Consider the following 7,310-nt stretch of genomic DNA (forward strand, 5'->3'; position numbering starts at 1 on the left):
CTTTTGTGTTGGTGTGTTTCTCGATGTTGAAAAGGCCTTCGATAAAGTATGGCACAAGAGACAAGTAAGGACACAAAAAATGTTATCTCATGACTTTCACAAACTCATTAGAAGTTATGTTACTGAACGATGCTTCTGTGTTAAATTCGAAAACTAGTACTCTACAATCAGAAAATTCCAATCAGGTATCCCCCAAGGTAGCGTATTGATAGATATTCCTGAATCAACCAGTAAAAGCTCAATGCTAACAATGTTCGCAGATGACACTGCGTACTGCTTACCTCACATACAAACATTGTAGAAGCAACTTCAAGAATGCAACAAACAATTAATACAACTAAAAAATGGTTTAATAATTGGAAAATAAAAATCAACAAAAACAAAACATCACAAGTATTATTTACAACAAAAACAAAATACGATTCGATACCTACCGAACAAAATATCTCGGTATTATAATTAAACCAATATGGACCTACGGGTTACAAATATGGGGAACATCAAAAAATTATAATATAAACATTATTCAACGACAATAGTCTAAAATCCTTAGTCAAATAGCAAACGCAAAATGGTACGTAAGCAACTCAACCATACACAATGTCCTCCAAATCCTATCAATCAACGAAGAAGTCAAAACTAAAAGCAGACAACATCATTCAACAATCACTGCACATGAAAACTCCAATATTAGCTTACTCCGTATAGTTGAGTTCACAAGACGTCGCAGACTTAAAAGAACATGGCCTAATTTGACCTTAAGTAAATTAATTTTATTATTAATAATTTTAAATTTTACAGCTTTTATTTATAACTATTCCACAAACTAATATGACTCCCTGTTGCTGTACAGATACTAAACAAACTCTTAACTTAATTGAATTTTAAAATATACTTAGGCCGTGTGCGAGTTCGAGTAAATTGAGATAAAGTAAATTGAAATTTCCTAGAGAATTTTTGCACTGCACTTATGTGAATATGTATTTATTTATTTATTGCACTTATTTATTATCTTTGGTTAAACGTTTTCAAATTTATTTATTTATTTATTTAACATCTTATAAAATATTCATAATGGTAACACCTAATTAACTTAATTTTTATCTATTTTAACCTACTCGAAATTCGCTGCCATACCAACATAATTTACTATTTCCCTCAATTTACCATCAATTTACTCAAACTTGCACACGGCCTTAATGTCTACAATAATTTAGACAGATGCTATGGAAAAACAAAAATTATTTGTGGAAAGCCGTTCTTCATCTAAATAAATAATTTGTTGGTATTTGGATATTATGGGAAATAACGCGTTTCAGTATCTAGATCATTGCTTAATTGCAATTTATCTAAAATGATTTGTAGTCTATTGTTATTATAATTTATTTTTCTGCAAGAAGTTGTCCCAATGGTTATGTGGCAATTGCCTTTGCTGGCACTATTGTATTGGCCATTGTAATATCTTAGATATTTCTTTATTATGCAAACTGATTTACAATATAACTTTATACATTAATGCGCGTTCACTACTTATACATGTAAGCCAACTGCCTGATGAACGACTAAGCAAAAAGCAGTGCACAATAAACAGTGTTGCCTTGTGCACTTTTCGGTAATGTATTTAATATGTACTCTACAATACCACCCTAGCCGTTCATTGTAGGCATTTCACTTTTATTGAATCTTAAGACTAATTAATTTTCTTTTATTTAATTATGATTAATTTACTTTTACAAGTTCACAATTTTGCTTACATGAACTATGGTTGTAATTACTTATTTCTAGGTCTTAAATTAAATCTTTGAGTTGTTTGCATTTTATTATAAGTTGCAGTTGTTACAATATTGTCTTGACAAATACTATCAGTTTCATTATATACATTTTCAAATGATTTAAAAGATATCGGCTGCAACTTTGTTAACTCGTTAAAATAATTATTTTTATCTGCTACATTTTTGTTAACATTTGCATTACATTTGATCATGTGGTTTACATGTCTTATCCAGATTCTATGTGTGTTTAATAATTTTAGAATATAAGTTTGTTTGCCAATTTTCTTTTTAATTATATCTTTAGCCAGGTAGACCTTTAACCCTACCTGGCACAGAATAATCTTTAACCATTCTTACAATTCTCTATACAAAATTTAGTTTTTTTACTGCCTTTGAAATAATTGTTTTGTTTTTCCTGATTATTAGGAACATTTTGTTTAATATTTTTAATGTTTACAATTTCAGATTTTCTCTTAAGATTAATAAGATCAAATCTGGTACGAAGCTGTCTTCCAAACATTAACTGTGCTGAGGCAACGTCTGTGCTAGCATGCTTTGTATTTCTATAATCAAGTAAAAATCTAGACGATGCTGTTAAAAATTCTGAGGGATCAACCTGGTATTGTTGTAAATTGGAGAACTATAGTAATTAATATTGAATTAAATATTGTAAATTGGAGAAGTTTAGTAATTAATATTAAATTAAATTAATATTGATATATTAATATATTATTAATATATTAATTTTATATTCTAAACCGCTCCTGGAGTTGGAAGTAACGGTTGCATGGCGTGATATTTGCATGCCAATTGAATTGTTGCTAGTTGTTTATACCAAATTTTGGATCGGTAAATATTCTAAATTTGAGGTTGTCTAATTTGAGCTGTTAAATAAAATGGTTTTTGCAACATTAAATTCTTAAAATAAAAAGAAAAATTGTTGAAACAATTTCGTAAATACAACCACAAAATGCATTGAAAAATTAAAAAGATAAAAACAAATCGTTTATTTATTTTGTTTGATTAATTTTTTTGATCAATTTATAAATATAATATATATATATGTATGTATATATATATATATATATATCATTTGTCGACATTTCGATTAAAATTTATACATAGGTATTTTTAATGACAATGAGTTGGTTAAATCTATCATAACTCAAAACCAAGACAACAAGACAAAAAAATCACATTAATTTTCAATATTATTTTATAAGTTATAGAACATTTTACATTTTAATTTGTATACAACTAATTTTAAAGTACAAACATAAATTTGAAATAAAATTAAGCTCATTATTAAATATAATAAAGTCGATGAAAATCAGTGCTTCTTAATAGACAAGATATGAATTAAACATAAAAATACATTATCGAAAGTTAAAATGGAAGAAATAGGTTGTAAATATAAAAATTATTATATCTAATACATGAAATAAAACTTGAAATTACTTAAAAGAAAAAAACAGCAAAACTCGATAAAGTGTTAAATTTTTTAAATAAAATATGGAATATCCAAAAATAAATAAAGAAAAAATTAACATAGCATAAAGGAACAACATACAGTTTGTGTAGCCTTACGTCAATTATTCACATTAGTCGTTTTTTATGTTGTTAACTACAGTGTGAGAAAGGTTGGGAAACATAACATTTCTTTAAAGCGCTTTTGATCGTCTTGACCCACTGGTGTTGTGATGTATTTCATTTCGTTCATTAATACGAAATTTTGACACAAACGAAGTTCCATTATCTGAAACTATTATTTTTGGCAACCCGAAACGGGCAAATAATTCCTTCAGGGTCATAATAGTACTTCGCGAGGTGATGTTTGTACCCATATCAATACATTCAACCCATTTACTATAACTGCAACTACAACTAAACACTATCTTTTCATAAACGGTCCGAAAAAATCAATATGACTTCTAGGTAATCAATTCATTTTTGGAAGGGTTAGTTCTGTTCATTAAACACGAGTCGCAATTTTTTTCAATTTCTTCTAAATCTACATTTTGATTAGGCCACTAACAACACTCTCCATACTTTCAACTTTATTAATATCCAAATGCGTTTCATTCAAAAATTTACAAACCGACTTTTGAAGACTGCTAGGAATAATTATTCTGTAACCCCAAAAGAAACAGCTATCTTCTTCATAAATTTCATACTTTTCGTTTTTAAGATTATCTACTGCTTCCTTATGCAATGTTGTGAATTCAAAGGTTTCTGATGTTTTCAACAAATCATATAAGGGTGCACATGTACTTGCAACCTCGGGCTTATACTTTTTATAAAAATTAACTACTCCTAAAAAACTTTGCTTGATCATCTAATTCGATCTGCTGATTCGATGCCATTGACATATCCAACTTTGAATTTTCAACCCCGCCCTCTAATTTACCGAAAATATCTTCAATACGGGGTAGGGGATATTTTTCTACAATTACATTGGGGTAAACTGTGATTTTAAAATCACCACAAATTCTTACTTCACCATTTTTTTTAACACTGGTACAGTTAATGTTCCCCAATCACTATATGTCACCGGCTTAAGCACACCTATATCAACTAAATGATTCAATTCCTTTTCAAGTTTAGGTTTGATAGCCAAATGGCACAGGTCTGGGTTTACAAAACTTTGGTCTTGCCTCATCCTTTAGATTTAGTGTTGCTTTGCTTTTTGTGAACCGGCCTAACCCACTGTCAAACAAGCTTTTAAACATTTGCACAATTTCTTCTATCTCATCTGTTTCTAAGCTAAAAATTTCAGCGACTTTAGGTTTAAATGTTGTGTAAAAATTACAGCCTAACAGTGGAGGACCCCCTCCTCTAATTATTAGGAATTTAATTATATAATTTTTACCGTTGTATGTTATATACAAATCACAACTACCAGTTGGCAGTATTGGCTCACCTGTATAAGACTTAAGCGCAATGTTAGTTTTCTCTATTGTTTTTGATTTAAAATTTTTTTCAAATGTGTTTAAAGACATAATACTGTAAGTGGACCCTGTATCCAGTTCTAATTTTAACAGCATATTTTCAATGTGTACTGTGACTATTATAGGCTCATTACCCTTGCTATTCAATGCATACCAGACAGCTTCACCATTCTGCACAAAATTAAACTGTTTTTGATCTTGTAACTGTTGACTAGCATTGTTTTCAGTTAGGAAATAAATGCAAGTCTATTATACAGTTCGTTGACTTGTTAACAACTAGAATTATACATTTAATTCAAATGGCCTATTACATTACATTTTTTGCATTTATAATTTCTGTGCCTGCACTCCGAAGCCATATGATTTTTGTATCCGCACACTGTACATAGTTTTTGTTGTTGTTGCTGCGACTGTTTACTTTGTTTTTGTTGTTGCTGAGTTTTTGTGCCTCTGCTTCTCCCGTTATTCATACATAACAGCTCACCGCCAACCTTCTGCTTTATCGTCAACTCGTGCTGCTTTTGGATATATTCCACTGCATTGGCGATATCGATAACTTTCTGCAATGAGCACGTGCTGCATTCATTTGCAATGAATTAATCTAGCGATTTAAAGAATTTTACCAGAAACAATTAATAAAATTACTAACAGATTTGGATGTTTCTGAAGACGCTTTGTCAGCGTTTTCGCTGCAGTGTTTGCCAAGTAATATACGATGCATTTTATCAGCATGCAGTTCCAACAATGTTAACCAGACGGCTGAATTGGCAGGCACAAATTCTTTGCAATCATCAGCAAATGTGTCGATTTGTACAGTGCGAATACCTACAGTCTCCATGGCACCTCGTTAGTCTATAATCAGTCACCGATATTCAGCCGGTATATAAACGGTCACGCCGTTACTCAAAAGAGAAAGTAAAAGCAATCTAAGAAGAATTTTTAACATTATTAGAACAAGGAATCATATGCCCTTCGAGCGCTCAAACCAAACTAGATCAGTATCCAATACCATACTTACACCAAGTAACGGACAATCTATATGCCAGCAAATTGTTCTCAAAAATCGACATCCACAGAGCATACTATAACATACAAATGTTAGCTGAAGATATATGCAAGACCGCTGTTAGTACACCTATTGGTTTGTTTGAATTTGCACTAATGCCTTTTGGTTTAAAAATGCTACACAAACTTTTCAATGATAAATGTAGTCGTTGTTCAGAGCAATGCCATTTGTCTTCTGTAACCTAGATAACATCTTGATATTCTCAGAAAGCGAACAACATTTGAAACATATAGAAGAAGTGTTAAGAACTGTAAAGGAAGCCAAGCTTATTATAAACAACGTCAAATGGGAGTTCGGAGTTCCGCAGATAAGCTTTTTATGGGACGACATATCACCCAAAGGAATCAGTCCACCTACAGAACAAGTAAAAGCAATTAAATAATCCAAAAACAATTAAAGAATTTTATTGGTTTTTTGGAATTCTTAATTAATATCGCAAGTCCATTTCGCAAGCAGCTAAATTGCAAGCTCCGTTAAACGAACTACCAAAAGTTCAACAAAGAATGACCTATGTTAGAGAGGGCATTCGAAAGCTGTAAGAGAAGCATAACTGCATTACCTAAATTATCATTTCTTTCACCGTTAAGTACAATTCTATTGCCAACTCATACAATTTTCAATATTAAGTGGGAAATATCCGCCACATCACTCCCTTGGCAGAGACTGAGTCAGGCGCGATGTCACATTAAGTCAAATTTAACGTATCTTCTTGGAACCTGCACTAATCGTCCCCTACGTGTTACATTACTGGGTTTGGTATCCATTCGAATATCTGCCATTGTTTCTGTACGTGATGGGCTTACGTCTTCGTAATCACTTGATAAAAATGCTGCCTTTACCCGATCAACACTCGTCCGCACCAGTTTTCCTTTGATTAGAAGGTCATATGTCTTGTCTGAACACCTCACAACCTTAAATGGCCTGTCATACGGTGTTTTTAATGGTGGGTGGACACTATCATCCCTCAAAAAAACGTGAATAGCATTTTTTTTTTGTATTTTTTTTATAATTGTATTCTATCTATAACTAATTCGATATTTTACAAATTTTTAATAACAATATTTATATAACTGAAAGTCGTAATCTGTATGTCCCCTTTGAGACATCGCTATAAAGAACTTATTTCAATCTTAAGTTGTACAAAGATCAATTGGCGCTTTTCTTTTCAGTCTTGTGAATAGTTGTGGGTGTGTCATTAGATTTGAAGCCAAATTGTTTGAATGGGACCTGCTTTTCGCTTTCTCCTTAACTAGTGGTATATTGAGGTTACGATGAATTTGTGAATTTGTGTTGTACCACAGAGCGTTCGCCATCATTCACAGAGTCTTAGATTGGAATCTTTGTAATATTTCAATATTTAAATTTGAAGCTGTTCCTCACATATGATCAAACTCATATGTGACCTGTTTGATCATATGATACCATATGATCAAACAGGTTTCAAAACACATTTGTAGAGAATGATTTTATTTTCCAGAGAAAGAGAGGTTGGTTGAGCAACCAAAACATATTTCTTAATTGAAT

This window comes from Teleopsis dalmanni, chromosome 2, assembly GCF_002237135.1.
Source record: "Teleopsis dalmanni isolate 2A chromosome 2, ASM223713v2, whole genome shotgun sequence".
Taxonomy (NCBI): domain Eukaryota; kingdom Metazoa; phylum Arthropoda; class Insecta; order Diptera; family Diopsidae; genus Teleopsis; species Teleopsis dalmanni.